This window comes from Arvicola amphibius, chromosome 11, assembly GCF_903992535.2.
Source record: "Arvicola amphibius chromosome 11, mArvAmp1.2, whole genome shotgun sequence".
Taxonomy (NCBI): Eukaryota; Metazoa; Chordata; class Mammalia; order Rodentia; family Cricetidae; genus Arvicola; species Arvicola amphibius.
Window position 1 is genome coordinate 75928484 of NC_052057.2, and position 16772 is coordinate 75945255.

At 39.8% G+C, this 16772-nt stretch overlaps 1 protein-coding gene across 2 annotated transcripts in view; it reads left to right on the forward strand.

Moving 5' to 3' along the window:
- Positions 1 to 3915: 3915 nt before the first annotated feature.
- LOC119826373 (cytochrome P450 7B1) overlaps positions 3916 to 16772 on the forward strand; it is a 181079-nt gene continuing 168222 nt past the window's right edge. Inside the window, exon 1 of one of the 2 annotated variants that reach the window (XM_038347650.2) lies at positions 3916 to 4094. The gene's annotated coding sequence lies outside the window, so the exon portion shown is untranslated. The remainder of the gene's footprint in view (positions 4095 to 16772) is intronic. The other variant, XM_038347652.2, reaches the window with a different exon arrangement.

Consider the following 16772-nt stretch of genomic DNA (forward strand, 5'->3'; position numbering starts at 1 on the left):
ATTTGTTCAACTATGTTTATAGCAGCATTATTTGTAATAGCCAGAACCTGGAAACAACCTAGATGCCCTTCAGTGGAAGAATGGATGAAGAAAGTGTGGAATATATACATATTAGAGTACTACTCGGCGGTAAAAAACAATGACATCTTGAATTTTGCATGCAAATGGAAGGAAATAGTAAATATTTTTTAAGTAAAAAATTTCCTTTAAGTCCTTTAGGATACTATCATGCATAATTTAATGATAGAGACACATTCTGAGAAAGGCAGGCTTGGATGATTAAATCACACCATGTATTACACAGACTGGGTAGGCTATGCCGACTGTATGACATAGTCTCATGATACAATCCAGTGAATCGACAAATGGCCATGTTGTTAGAATCTTTCCCTGTACAGGGTGGGGAACATAAACAGTATTTACTCCTGCCTCATAATATTTCAACAATAAATCAAAATATGACTCTGTCCTGGGGAACCAGTGCCCCCAAAGAAGTCACATTCGATAGGATTTACATAGCATAGATAATGGCTTTCCCATAGCTGTATAGACGAAGCCTTTCTTCAGTAAACTTCCCCCCAGCCCATATACTCTATCAATTTCTAGGAGATTCCAAGGTCATATGTAATTAGGACAGAAATTAGGATGGGCAGGAATCTCAAGTGAGGATCCAATGACCTCCCCTACTACCTCCTTTTATGAGGGAATGTCAACAGTCCATAGGCCTAATCTTGAGGACCTCCTGCAAGCAAACACAGGTGCCCTGGTAAAGGTGTTGGGCTGTTATGTTTGGAGGATCATATTCAACACCACTCTGTTCCTTCCTGTGCTCTTTCTGCCTACTCCATCTACAATGCTCTCTAAGTCTTGGAGGGCATGGTGTAAATGTCTATTTTCCTCCAGCTCCAGGAGGGTACGGGGAACCCTAATGTCTTCTTGTTGATCTATCTGTAGAGAATGGTGATGAGTCTCATTGGTATTCCTTCTTCCACAGAACTCAAGTGAGAAAGGGGACGGTAAGTAGAGATGGAAAACAGGAAAACACCTGAATGGACCCCGACAGCTGTAATAACCCACAGAAGTAAACACAAACGCTTAGAAAACATATTAGCTGCACATCACATCCATTTAGCCAAACAATTACAATTGCCCCATGAGTTTCCCAACCACATCTTTTTTTGTGAGCTCACAGCTCCAGCTGCCAGATATCATTTTCTCCCTGTAGAAAGGGCCTAATGTCCAATCAGAAAATTGGTTGTATCCATAATCATTTATGCCACTGATGCATTAGTGGGCACAACTTGCCCGACACTTCTACAGTTTAGCATGCAGGGTCCATAGATTCTTAGAACTCTTGGCATAATTCTCAGCAGGTTTCCAAGCACCTTTTGTCACTAATGTAGTGACCAGGGAGAGGAAACTTTCATCTCAGTCCCTGCTCAAATCCTCCAAGTCCTGCAACAACACAGTGTCTCAGCAATAGAGCCTTACCACCTAGTTCTTACATGTAGCCAACAGTGGCATTGCCCTTTGTTATTTTAGGGGCCTCTAGGACATCAGAGCCTAACAACTGGTAGGGAAAGGACATGCTCCCAGCACTAGGATTTGCAATCAATAAACTAACCCTTGAAGAGCTTGTTAGGCAATTGGCTGTCACAGTTCTCACTGACAAGTATTTCTTTCCCCACAGAGGCTGACCCAGTAAGACTCACTGTTACATTTCCAGGAGTCTGTCTCTGCCTCTCCACTACTAGGATTACAAGTGCTCTCAATCATGATGAACATTTTTTTTTAAATGAATGTGATCAGGTCACTGTGCTTATTCGCTGAACTATCTCCACAGACCTAGTTTATTTGTTCGGCTGTTGAAGGGTATTTAGGCTGGTTCCATACCTTGCTGTTATGAATAGTACAGCAATAGGCATGGTATATAGGTACACCTCTGGTATATTCCTTCAAGTCTTTTGAGTCCAACACTCAGAGCTATGTAGTTGTTTAGTTTTCTGGTTTGTTGAAGAGCTCTGATTCTGACTTACATGAACTTACATGATGGCTGTTATGACGGCATCAGTCCCCAGGGTTCTTTTTATCCAGACTCTGGCCAGCATTTGTGGTATTTTTGTTTCCTTGACAACAGTCATTCTTACTGGAATGATGGGGCATGGGGCCCATATGCTCACAGATAGCACTAGAGAGTGTTTAGTCGGACTTGTTAAACCCATGGGTTTTGTTCTTCAACAGAAGAAACTGGCAGGCTGGAGTGGATGTTGTTAAAACACCTAATGATCATTTGTTATTCTGTGGAGCCAGCCTCACCTAAACTCCCTGTATTCTGAGCATTGTTTCTCAGTCTATATATACAGCTCATCCTTATGTTAGAGGTCCCAAGTACTTTGCACAAGAGTTTGCTATTATGCTTACTGCAAACCCTTCCTCCATAGACTCTTATCCTGAACACTGTATTGCAGTCAATTGAACCCATCCTTATGCCTCTCCCTGAGCCCTTGTCCTGAGCATTGTTCCTTGGTCACCAAAACTCATTCTTGTGGAAGAGGCCACAAGATGTCCTTAGCAAAGGATACATGGAGTTTCGATGTAGTCTTTTCTCCAAAGTATTATTCTATTTAAATGTGTAAAAGCTAAATTGCTCAGCATCACACTCCAGAAGTCTGAAAAAGCCCAGCTAAGTCACGTTGATGCAGGTTTCCTTCTTATTCCAGTGCAGAACTCCGCCCCCCCCCAGCCCATGTCCACAAAGCTTGCAGGGACACCCACAGAGCGAGATGGAATTTCAATGTGGTTTTGAGTTTCTTTGTCAGTTAAAGATGTTGATCATGTTTTTATATATTATTGACCATTTCTCTTTGTTCTTTTGCGAGTTGTCAATAAAATTCACTTGAGCATTTATGGATTAAATTTTTCTTATGTTTAGTTTTTGAGTTGTTTACATATTCTAGATGTTCCCTGCCAGTGTATAGTATGAGTAGTATGTGTAGATGTAGTTTTTTCCCATTTCTCAAGCTGTTTTTTTTAAACTGCATATTATTTGATTTTACATACTGACAGTAATAGTGAATTTTACAAAAATAAAGGGGAATAGTGAAACATCCTGAGAGAATGTTTTTTTTTGTTGTTGTTGTTGGGGGTGCTTTGTTTTGTTTCTTTTATGCCTACCATTAATAAGAAATTTTGAGCAAAATCCAGGACACCTAAGGAATTTCCCTGGCATCTTTCAATTTGTAAACTTCTTTTTGTTTACTGCTCTAGCAGCGGTAAAACCCAGGAGAATAGAGCCAGAAAATGAGGCAGACTAAAGTCTTATGCAATAGCTGACTTTATTCTGAGCTTCAGACTCTGAGGATTAAGAAGACTCACCTGAGTAAAGTGTCTATTCACAAGGACAAATCGCATGGGCAAAAACATGTTTCTCCATAGAGACAGAAAAATAACTACAGCCAATTATAATGAATAATCTGAAGTAAACCCACTCCTATCCGCTCCTCCTGAGAAGAACATGAAAGCATGCTCTAAGAACAATTTCCTGTTCTGAAGAAACTGGGGTCACAAGAATCATTTCTTGCCTTTTTTTTGTTGAGTTTTCTCACAAGCACTCAGAAATCTCCTCACACAACTCGATCTTGGAACATGTTCCCACATTTTCTTCCGTGCCAAGCATTTTCTGGGTTATGTTCTTTTAAGCCAGAGTAACTTTCAAGCGTCCTCTGGTCACCAACACTGTAATGAAGTTCTGCTGTAATATGACACTTCTCAAATTTTTCTTCACCCAGTGAGAGGCAGGAAGTTTCAATGCGTGTCCCTTCCAAGACTTACATGGGGATTTAACTGCCAACGTAGCAGAACTAAAAGATAAAACATTTACCAGGTAGTTTCATCATGAGGGCTCTGCTCTCAGGTGCCAGCTAGTGCCCTTTAAAGTGGGCTTTCAACTTTAGTCATGTGAGATGCAGTTCCCTCCACTGTGAAGAACACAGCATTCAGGGTTACATCTAGAAGCCTGAGTCACCATGGCTTCTGCTAACTTGCTTTGGAGTTTCTCAAGTTCCAGAATCACAGAAGATACTTTTCTATTTAAAGTAAGTGATCTTTATTACTCTGTTATAACCACACAGAAGGACAAGATAGGGAAAGAGGTTGTCTTGTCAAGGAAATATTCACAGTATGCTCCCAGTTCTGGCGTGCAGAGAACTCAGAGTAAATGAAGAAGCTTCAGAGACTTGAGTGACATGTGAGATGTTATATACCAAAAAAGTTATGTGTGTTATACCACAGCCCATTAAAACAGAACGGTGGGTTTTCCACCATATTTTGAATGGTTCTATAATGGTTTTAAAAACCAAAGTGAAAGTTTTGACCCAAGGGTCTTCTCAAAAGAGAACCTAGACCAGAGTGGAGACAGGCATGCTCTGACATAGCACCTCATGGCAAGGGCTGACAGCGAGGGCCAGTCATGTTCTGGAGCAGCTGGAAGGAAGTGTGGCCCGCTGTTCATGTGACCGCAGAGCTGGACAGACTGGTGTAGAGGGTAAAGTGTCAACCTGAGGCAACATTGACTATTGATCAGAATGTGTATCAATTACGCCATGTATCATAAATTGCCAAGGACTGAGAAAGGAAAACAGGGTTTCAACAGAGGGCTTTGAACTGTGGAATGTGACACAAGTTCAGGGCCTGATGAGCCTGGAGAGTAAGGAATGAGTACACAGCTCCCAGTGAAAGTCTCTTTCTGCATTTCCAGAATGACTAAAATGGTTGCTGAGAGGAATCCTTGCTCCACCCCACCAAAGTGCATAGATACAACCCGAAAACTAAACATCAAAAAAGAAGACATTGAATCATAAAATGCCACCCACGGGGCTCAGTCGAAGAAAGCGAGGGTTTATATGGTGGGTCTCACCAATTCCCTAGACCACCCTTCCTCTTTCAAACATTCACAGGTACTCCAGTGATGTGGGAGGGTCTTCTGTTTGAGTTGATTTAATTGGTTAATAAAGAAACTGCCTGGCCTATTTGATAGGCCGGCCCTTAGGTGGGTGGAGTAGACAGATAGGAAGAAGGAAGTGAGGTAGATGGCTCAGTCAGATGCCCCACCTCTCCTAAGTGATACAGATGCCATGTCTCTCCTCTCTGAGCCAGACATGATGAAGCTCCAGCCTAAGATGGATGTACGCTAGAATCTTCCTGGTAAGGCACCACTTTGTGGCGCTACACAGATTATTAGATATGGGTTAGTCAAGATGTGAGTAAGAGGCTGAAACTAATGGGCCAGGCAGTGTTTAAATGAATAGAGTTTGTGTGTTGTTATTTTGGGGCATAAGCTAGCAGGCAGCCGGGAGTGGGATGGTGGGAATGCAGCCCGCAGCTCCCCACTACACTCCAGACCATTTTATCAAGCTTAGCCACTTTAAGAAGCAGTGGTAGATGCTATAAATGACCAGACCGGATTAATAACTGGATGCTGTCCTGTATAACGTACTTCACAGTGAGACTATCACATAGATATGTACCAGACAGTAAATGATAGCTGTTTAGAGGTAGAGGTGAAAAACAGTGTTTTTAAAAATAATTTTGAAAATTGTTGTAACTATATAACATTTTGCATGTGGGTATATTTTATGTGAAGGTGGCCATGCATTATGGAGATTTTTTCTTGGAAAGCTGGACAATATGAGAAGCTACAATATAAGAGAGTAACAAAAAGGAAGAAGATAGAAAAGGACTGCTACAAAGCAACACTGGAAGGGGTTAGGTCGGGGTTAAGAAAGTCAAACTAATAGAAGCAAAGTCATGATTCTCAGAAGAAGATGAATCAGATTCAGATGTCAATGGATAGTACAAACCTGCCACGGATATTGTCACCTTCAAAGAACTCCCCTTTTTCTTATGGTAGAAAAAACTCTTTTGCTCCATGGACCAACATTATTACTTAGACGTATGGAAGAGATACTGGTAACAGCAACATTCACACTCCCAAAGAGCGATCCATGCTACTTAACTGGTTGCATCTTCTTTCAGAGCAATTTGGAGCAAAGGCACAAACACAGGAAGTGTTAGTGGCTGGATCATCCAATGGGCATGGAGATACAACTGTATGGGTAAATTAAGTATAACAAAATTGCTAAAAATTCAACTTGTATTTAGTTTTTAAAATGTACTTTTTTATTGGATCTAAAAGCTGATCCCCAGGATGGAATCCACACCTAGTAGTAAAATTCTTGGCAAGAGTTCATTATTTGGGAGCTCATAGGCCGAGAGAGAAAACTACTACCACTATTTTATACATAGCCATGCTGGCATACAGCCTTCTAAATATTTGGATTCATATTCACAGATTTCTCTTGCTCTCTCCTTTGGCTTGACAATCATCTTCTAAGGTGGGCAACAGTTAATAGAGAGACTTATAACTGGTCAGAGTACTGAGAATGAAATGACCAATGGATGCTCCACCCTAAATGGGACATCTGTATGAGCCCACAACCCAAGGCTTAGGAAATGCTGTGGGAAAAGAGGCAGAAAGGTTGTGAGAGTCAGAGGATGGGGAAGAGTGCTCTGCTGTGTTCTGGACATAGCACGGCTGTTACACCCCACAGCAGTTGTGGTTACTTGCTCAAGATGAAGCCAGCTAGATCTATAAACATTCCAGCAGAAAGCACCAGTTGAATTCCAACTGGACTTAGTGGATGTAAAAAAATTAGAGGAAATCACAGTGGGAAGAGAATAAGTTGGGAAGATGCCTGAGGGAACAGGAAAGGGAAATTTGAAGTGGGTATGATCAATTTATACAAGTATAGAATTTGTCAGACAATTAAAGATAAGTAAAGTAGGTCTTTAATTTAAGTAAAAGAGATGATTTCATTAGTATAGAAAAGATGAAACATTGGATTTAAGAAATAAAAAATGAAAACGGAAAATTTTGAAAATGGCCTAATTTTCTAATGTATGTTTTTCTATCTTATCAGTGTGACTTACTGATTTGCATTAGTAAATAGCATTTAAACATTTTTTATCTCCATCCATCCATTCTCATTTTCTTTTTTTGCATAATTGGGTCCAGGAGTTTGTAGACAAGAGAGAGGAAACTACCCCAACAGCCCCAGCAGCAAGCACAGAAGTCTGCATAAACAGTATGAGACAGCACCTGCATATTTGCCCTGTGCTGTGGGAGAGTCCACTGGGAAGAATGGGGCTGTGGAGTCACTAGAGATGGGAACTGGCTACATAGATACATAACTGATCCAATGCAAATGTACTGATGAAGGAATCCGTTTCCTCATGTCAGGGAAGGCTGACACATATAAGCACACATGCATATGTATGAACATTAAAATCTTCCTTGCTAACTGACCTTAACTCTTGAGGTTTGCTTATCAATCTCTATAATACATTTACATTTATTTGATAAATTATGTATTGATTGTAGTTATAAAGATACCTTTAACCAGATAAGATGATAATAGGTCATATGGTAACAGAGAATATAAAAATTAATTTCAATTTATATACAAAACTTCATTACATAAAGATATAAAATGCTATCAATAAAACCCTCCAAGTACAAAACTATATTATGGGGCTGGAGAGATGGCTCAGCAGTTAAGAGCATTTGCCTGTTCTTCCAAAGGTCCTGAGTTCAATTCCCAGCAACCACATTGTGGCTCACAACCATCTGTAATGAGGTCTTCTGGCTTGCAGGCATACATGTAGACAGAATATTGTATACATAATAAATAAATAAATATTAAAAAAACAAAACTATTTTATGCTAGGACAAAGGTTTTTGGGTAAAATGGAAAGAAGATATGCAAATAATCCCTAAAGATTGTTGTTTCAACTATATTTAGAGCTTCATGAAAGCAAGTTCCTGAAACCACATAATGAAATCAGTGATGGAACTGGTAGATTGTCTGGCTCTAATTACATAAACTCCCCTCTGTGTCCTGACTTGCCCAGTGTCTTAGTTAAGGTTTCTATTGCTTTTATAAAACACAATGACAGGCCGGGCAGTGGTGGCGCACGCCTTTAATCCCAGCACTCGGGAGGCAGAGGCAGGCGGATCTCTGTGAGTTCGAGGCCAGCCTGGTCTACAAGAGCTAGGTCCAGGACAGGCTCTAAAAAAGCTGCAGAGAAACCCTGTCTCGAAAAACCAAAAAAAAAAAAAAAAAAAAAAAAAAAAAAAAAACACAATGACAAAAATATTCTTGGGAGAAAAGAGTTTATGCAGTTTGTGATCCATCATCCAGAAAAGTCAGGGCAGGACACACACACACACACACACACACACACACACACACACTTCTGAAAGCATGGCTATATAAATGTGTAATCTTCTCATGGCATCACCTTTGTTATTAATTGTTGTAGCCAAAGATTATTGTTTGCAGTATTTTATTTAATCCTCAGCATAGTCCACTATGACATATGGACTCATCTTGCAATGCTCTGATATCTTCTGATAAATTACCTCTCTTGAGAGAGTCTCTGTACATTGGTTAAGTTGACACTTTTCAGAGAATCGGCTAAGCCCAATCCAAAGAAAATATTTGCAATCTCTAAAATGTTCCTGTAGTGAACAGAGGTGGACAGGGAGCAGGATTAAAAGGAGAGGTGCTCATTGAGAGAAATATGTAAGAGCCTCATAATGTCACTTCTCAGAAATCCAGGTTCAGAGACACACTGGGACATGAACTGCTGGGAAATCCAATGTAAGCCAGGAACAGAGAGCATGGATTCCAGGACTTGGCGTGGAAGTTGGGTCAACCGTGAGAATGAATTGTTAGCCTGCGATTGTGAATTTATAAACCAGAGTATTCAAACCTCAACTGTGTACAATCAATGCCAAACTGTTAAACAAGAAACAAAAGCTCTCCAAGCCTTCCCTTCCTAGGGAGATAATCAGAGCCATCTGTTCTACCATTTTAAAAGATGTTTCAAAATAATATATGCAGATCTTACTAAAATTGTTCCTTATATTCAAGAAAGAGGTTTAAATGGAACTATCCTCTATTGTTGGGTCACTTTGCTTGTCCATCAGTCTTTTACTTGTTATGTCATTAATTTATTTAGAGCCAAGAATTCAGTTAGCATATTAGGCTTGTCTTGAACTCAAAAACGCTCCAGTCTCTGCCTCCGAAGGCCTGGTGAACACCACCACAGCCAGCCAACATTATATTTAATGAAGATTACTGTCTATACTGTCTCTATGTGACCTGCCAAAACTGGACTTTCAGTTTATAAATTATTACTCTATAGGAGAAAAGAGAACAAAAGAAAAGGAAATAAATAATATTGCCTAAGGTGTAAATGGCAAGCCAAACAGTGGTACTGCTGTTTAAGATACTTTCAGTCAGTTTTGGTTTATGCATTTACAGTGTCCCACCATTTGCTGGGTAATAACATTCAGGCTTAGCTGTTGTATTTCATATGGCTGTGGCTAACTCAGTGGAGATCAGAACCTTTGAGAAAGAAGAAAACAACAAAACTTACCTTTCATGGGGCAAAGTAATTAATCAAAATGGTAACACCTCAGCTAGGCTGAAAACATCTGGAGAACTTATTTGTACCCTTGTCCAGTGCAGCAGGAAGTGCCTGATTCTGAAAGCAGGAGTTCTGTCATTTCCACTGCTACAAGTTACCTGTGGCAGGCTAATGTTCATGTACCTGTTAGGAAGGGCAATTTCACACCTTTTTGTGTTTTCAGAAGAAAAAGGTCAGACTAGCCTCACAGCTTCCTAAAGGCCAAGGAAGGGCAGCTTAGAAAGCAGAAGCTCACGGTCCCCATGGGCTGTTCCAGTTATGAACAACACGGGGAAAAAACTGGACCCAGACAAACAGAGGCAAGAATGATGAAACTAATTTAGTTAAGGATTTGTGAAAGTTTTGAGGACAGGATGGGACAGTCTTAGACAGGTAACTTCACATTCAAAAATACAAGCTCTATAGTGTTGGTGTCTTGAAACTCTTAGTCTTGAGTTTCTTTATATAGAGGATAATTTATAATGGATATTCCCAATATGAAAAAATGAAAATTGAAATATTTAAACCCTAATGGATGCCACAATGGAAAATTCTACATTTGCCCTCATGTGACAAGTCACAACTAAAAATGTATTGCACTGGAGAACCAAGTGTTGACATCTGTCTCAAATTGAAGTAATAATAATTACAAAATTCAGAAAGGAAGAAATAAAAGTAGGTGAACCAAAAATACTGTGATGTCTTGTGAAGTTACCCTTGGGGTATGTGGATACACATATGAACCTTATTAGAGTAATCCCCCAAGATAGCTCCCTACACAATACAAATATTACAAAATCCGAAAAAGTCCAAACTTTAAAACATATCTTCTCCCAACTCACTGAACATTTCAGTTATAGAGCCTGTAGTAAGAAGATGCTAACCTGAGCTTTGAGAAGGAGCTGGAACTGTGTGTGTGAAGCCGGCAACCCATTTTTTCTTTGTCTCCTTTCCCAGCTTCAGAAGTTTGCCCAGTCTTCTTTCCAACAGGAAACAGAAAACCAAAGTTACTGCAGGAAGAAGAAAAAGGAAGAGGAAAAAAGATCACAGAAAGTCATACTTTGTCATCACAGAGAAGTGTGATTTGATAGAATTTTATATCAAAAGTTGTTAAGACTTTCCATGCTTACTAGTCAACTCTGATTTTAGATGCTTTGCTGTATCAGGAAAAGAATGGGTGGTATTCCTCTTAGACTTTTCCAAGCCCACTGTGAGGCCTTTGAATGTTTCTTTTCCTTCCTTTCTTTCTTCTTCCTCCCTCCTTCCCTCCCTCCCTCCCCCCTCCCCCGAGTCTTTTTTTCTTAATTCTTCTCTCATATCGTAAATCCCTACTGCAGTTTTCCCTCCTTCCAGCCCTCGCAGCCCTGCCACCTAAGATCCATTCCTCCTGTTGCCATTCAGAAAAGAGCAGGCCTCTCCGGGCTATCAACAGAACACTGCATAACAAGTTACAATAAGACTAGGCACAATCCTCATATCGAGGCTGAGAGAAGCAACTCAGTAGGAGGAAAAGGGTCTCAAGAAAAGGCAAAGAGTCAGAGATAATCCAACTCAACTGTTAGGAGTTTTACAAGAACACCAAGCTAGACAACCATACCTGTATGTACAGAGGAACTAGCTCAGACCCATACAGTCTCCCTGATTGTAGCTTCAGTCTCTGTAAGCCCCTATGAGTCCTGAGTAGTTGATTTTGTGGGTTGTGTTTTCCTGGTGTCTTGACCACTCTAGCTCCTATAATTGTTCCTCCCCTTCTTTTGTGGGGTTCCTTGAGCTCAGCCTAACATTTGACTGTGGGTTTCTGCATCTGTTCCCATGAGTTGCCAGATGAAGCTTCTCTGATGGTGATTATGCTAAGCTGTGGCCTGTAAGAGTAACAGAGTATCATTAGCACTCATTTAATTGACTTCCACACCCCCCAGAGAAATGTTTGGGTCTCTGGGCTCTCCTGCATCTGGTTTCTGGCCCTCCACACAGGGTCAGGCATGGGCTCCCTCTTGTGGTATGGGTCTTAAGTTGGATTGGTTATTAGCTGGCCAGTTCCACAAGTTCTGCGCCACTAGCAGCTCAGCACATTTTTCATAGAGCACAAATTGTAAGTTAAAGGTTTCGTGGCTGGGTTGTGTCCCAGTGTCCCAGTCCCTCCACTCGAAGACATGCTTGGTTACAGAAGATGGCCAATTCAGGCTGTGTCCTCCAATACTAGGAGTCTCTTCTAGGGTCACCCTCATAGAGTCCAGGGAGTTTCCATTGCACTAGGTTTCCACACTGCCCCAGAATCTGTCATGTAACAGATCCCTACCATATCATCTGCTTGGAAGAAAACTCAAGCGATTGAAACCATATTGGTGCATGCTGTTGAATTCCCCCATTGTTACTTCACAATCACGTGGTAACTAATTTCTTTTCTTACCTTTATTTACTATTAATTTCTGTTCACTTCATCTCATCTTTTTTGAAAGAAGAAAGACACTGTGTTTATATTCCACAGAGCCTGCAAACCAAATGTAGTCCTTGGACTAGGCTTACACTTATGAAATTACCCACAGAGGTAGGCTTAGTCCAATGCAACAGAATCTCTGAGTCTGAACAGGAAAATTAGATATACAAAATTGAAAAGTAGGAGGAAATATCCATTATTCATTTATCAGATAGGTCCCTGAGAAACAAAAGAGAAGTTCTGAAGGAAAGGAGGGACAGAATTAGTCTTTTTTTTGTTTTGTTTTTTTTTTTGTTTTGTTTTGTTTTTCAAGACAGGGTTTCCCTGTAGTTTCTAGGGCCTGTCCTGGAACTAGCTCTTGTAGACCAGGCTGGCCTCGAACTCAGAGATCTGCCTGCCTCTGCCTCCCGAATGCTGGGATTAAAGGCGTGCGCCACCACCGCCCGGCTTCAGAATTACAGTCTTAATATTCCATTTGAAAGAGAGAGAAAGGGCTAGAAAGTGGATCCTTATTAGTACATCTGGCCCCAGATTCAATGACTAGCAAAGAGAGAAAGAAACGGCTACCTTTATTTGCCCATTTTTGTTAGTGTAACAAAATAACTTGAGGCTAGATCCTTCATTAAGAAAAAAAACTATTTAGCTCAATTTTAAAGGCTGGAGTTTCAAACTAGATTACACCCATTGACTGAACTCTGTCTAGTAGGGGCCCAACTACAGATGGCAACATTATTGTTTAGGGGTCTTGATGAGATTCGTTTTCTCCTACCAATTAAGAGATTAAAACACCAAATCAGTAAAGCTAGCATATCCAGTTTAGGATCAGAGTAGGTCCTACTGGGTTTTTATTTCTAACCAGAGGCACCTGTATCTCATTTTGAGCATCAGAGCTTGGCCTCATAGTCTTACCTTAGTGGCTACAGCAACCTAGATGATAAGCATAGAGCATAATGCAATGTTTGCCAGGAAGTATGCCTTAAATGCATCTTTTATTTAAAAAGAACTGACTCTGGAAGAATTTCTGCTAAGTGTTTTTGTTTTGTGTTTTTACATTTTAAATCAAAATAAAATTACATCACTTCCTCCTTTCTCTTACCTCCCTGTGTCCCCTCCCTCAAACCCCTCCCATGTCCATCACACTAACTCAAATTAAAAGCCTCTTTTTCTTTGGTTGTTTTGTATGTGTGTGTATACATATATATCCTACATTGAAGCAATTGTTTATAGAGACAATATTGTTATATATATATGTACATATATAAAATTGTATAAATATATGCAACCTTAGTCATTGTGCACACACATGAGCATACACAGAAATATAAACACAAACATGCTGAGTCCATATGCAATTTTTAAATAAAATTTTCTCTAATGGAAAAAGCAGTACATTTTGTTTACATTTGCCACAAGCCCACAATGCCCCATTTCTCAACAATCTTACTATCACACTGAAGACTAAGTCTCTAGCACATGGGCCCTTCACGATGAACCACTACAGTACCATTATAGTGATGTGATAGATAAGGGAGACCTGCACAGCATGCTGATTTCCATGGCTCTTCTGAGACTCAAATGTATTGCCCTTCCTTTGACAGTCTCTGCTTTTACTTCAGTTATTGCTTCTCCTTGTCCCCACCCACTCGGCGTGAAAATGATCTGGTAATATATGCTTGTCACCTAATTCTGAAGATATTTCCAATTTTGGAGACCTCAGATCTTAAAGCCAAGCTATGATGACTTTTTGAGATTTGGCTGTTGATTGTGGTCAAATTTGAGTGTCCAAAGTACACAAGATAGTAATGCTGAAAACCAATGTTGAAATATTTGTGGCTGGCTTTTGAAGGGAACCGACAGGCGGCCATAGTCACAGAGTTCTCATAGCTCTTTGTACCTTGGAATTAAATGAGATTTTTCAGATTTAACAAATGAAAATCATTGATTTTCCATTTTAAATATAAATTGTGACTAGACAACAAATATTATTGAAAGAATTATTTGGCATCTATTGTTTTCCTTGTGTGTTTAGTTGTGGTAAAATGATTCTTTTGATTCTGACATAGTATCCCCCTATTATAGAAAGAGAAACAGACATAGAAATAGCAGATGTAATGGAAAATGAATTTGATTGGATGAAAATGGCAACAATGTACTGGAAGAAATAATTGGCAACAAAACTAGACTTTTGAATGATTTTGTGAGGAAAGAGGGATTTAAACTAGGCGAACATCTGTAACTCCAGCACGCAGAAAGCAGAGACAGGAGTTATCACCACAAGTTTGGGCCTAGCCTGCTCTACATATGGAGTTCCAAACAAACTTGTATTGCATGATAAGACACAGTCTCAAAAAACGAAATAGAAACAAACAATCAAACAACACCAACAACCCCTTAAACAGGGAAACTGGAGCTGGACCTGGATGAGGGAGGTAATGTGAACATTTAGAGGAGAGGGCACATTTTGTTTTCAGGAACAAGGAACTCTTAATCACAGGCATGTGTGGGTGGGATGTGAGGACGGAATGAACCAGGAATGAGTTTCAAGGAGACAAATTGTGGAGGACTTCTGACGAACTAGCCTGACTCCATCTTATGCTTGAAAAACATCTTGTAGTAAAGACAAACTCGATTCATTCTTGTTTATGATTTAATCTCTGTTCCTCAAGGATTGAGTTATGCCCTACCTGTAACCTTAACTACAAATGGTTCTCTGTACTACGTGTTCCAGGAAACAACAACCATGCCTTTGTTTCAAAAGGTTACATGACCACCTGTTCTTATGACCACCCATTGTTATGACTACCTTATGAGCACCTTGCAATCACGGCTTTGTTCCAAAAAGCTGTAATGACTGTCTTGAAACCCTACCATTGTTTCAAAAAGTTATGACTATCTTGTTCTAACTGTATTATTATGGCCACCTTGCAATATTCTGCTTCTATAACTCTGTCTATTTTGCCCACCACCCCGCCCCATTTGGAAACCCCACTACCTTGAGCTATAAAAACCTTGTCTTTCTTATGTCCAATGTTGATCTCTGAAACCCACCATAAGGGGAGGCAGCTCCTGTACAGGAATAAAAAAACTTGATTTAACTAATTTTGGGGGGGTTGGTGATATTTCTCCTCAAATCTTTGGGATTAACACTTTTCATTGTACATGGAGTATTTATGACTTTCTTTCAGAGTTTGGGACAGGGTAAAAGCAGGTCTGTGTAAAAAGGTGAGAGGCATAGAAACCAGTTTTGAAGCTGTTAATAGCGATTGTTCAGAGACAGGGTGAGGGCATAAACTGTGTTTTGCTCAGAGGAGACAATAAAGAGGATATGGAATAGGATTTAGATAGAAGGGTAAATACTCATCAACTGAGTCCACAGGACAACTTGATATCCTTGATATCCTGATATTTTCTATTAAATACTGCTAAAACAAGTTTTGGGAGTAAACTTGAATATCTGCTGTATAGTCATTACTCAGGAAAAAAGGTGTGTGTGTGTGGGGGGGGTCTATACTTGTGTTTGGAGTTAACATCAGTGAAGATGGACACTTAAAAGAAATCTGGCTCAGATTTGAGAATAATGGAGGGTTATTTAGTTAGGGGTAGACTCACAAATCAATATATCCTCTGCTAAAACGGAGAACAGCAACTGAATCCCACACCTGGAAAAGAGGCCTGAGGTGCACATTGCATTGGCATAAATAGTATAAGAGGCCACACTCCAGTGGACGGGTAACTTAACGGCTACTGGCAGTAGGAATTCCTACAGCAGCTTCTCCTTTTCTGTAAATAAGAGAATTCTAAGTCTAATACACAATTATATGCAATAAGAACAAATATATCAAGCAAGAAACGTGATAAATGTTTCAATAATTATCCTATTCTAATGAGTTTAAGTCTTGTATAATAAATAACTTGGCCAAGACATGAGAAGAAAGTCACTACAACTATCTAGTTTTCAACCCCATCGAAAATCCGAGAAGAGAAATAATATTACTTGAGTAAGCAGAACTTTCAAAAATGTACAACAAACGACAGAGACAACAGGCTACCTTGGCAATCACCCAAAGTCACATTTGCAACGTTGAAGCAACCAGCTTTGGCTAAAGCCTAGAATAACTGACAGACCATTTTCAGAGGCAAGAAATTTTTCAGAACCGTCTTACCCTGTCTTGGCAAGATTTGACAGTCTTTTTCCTTGTGTCCTGCTTACTATTTCTGGATACCATGTACCTTGTCAGTGGTTGAGGAATGGGCAGTTCCTTACCCAAAGGCCAATCGTGTCAAGAAGAAAAGAAACTCCGAGTGGACTGTCTTCGGTGCTCAACATTCTCTCTGGAATAGATAGGTGTTGCCAGGAGCAATCGTGTCTCACTTCAACAGAAGTTATTTAAATGCTATATTGTATGGCTCTTTGAAGTGGTTGAACATTACCTATCTATGCAGAATACAATCTCTATATATCTAAAGAACCTGATTAGTCTAACTGTAAGTATGACAAACATAGATGATTATTGATCTATAATTCTTAATACCTATATAACTTAAAGTCTAAGACTTCATATTAGAATATTATACAATACACAACTGTGTAACAAATGAAGACAATGACCTCAAAATGTAAACAATGCATAAGTATCTTGATCAGAGGTAGAAGTGTACATTGCAATATGATAAAAATGTCCTAAAATTGTATTAATATACAAAAATGTTTTAAGTAGACGTAGAAGCATGCATGCATGCAATCTGACAAAACATCAGGTCTCTTTCTCAGTCAGTCTCACTTTATGTATTAAGACAGGGTTTG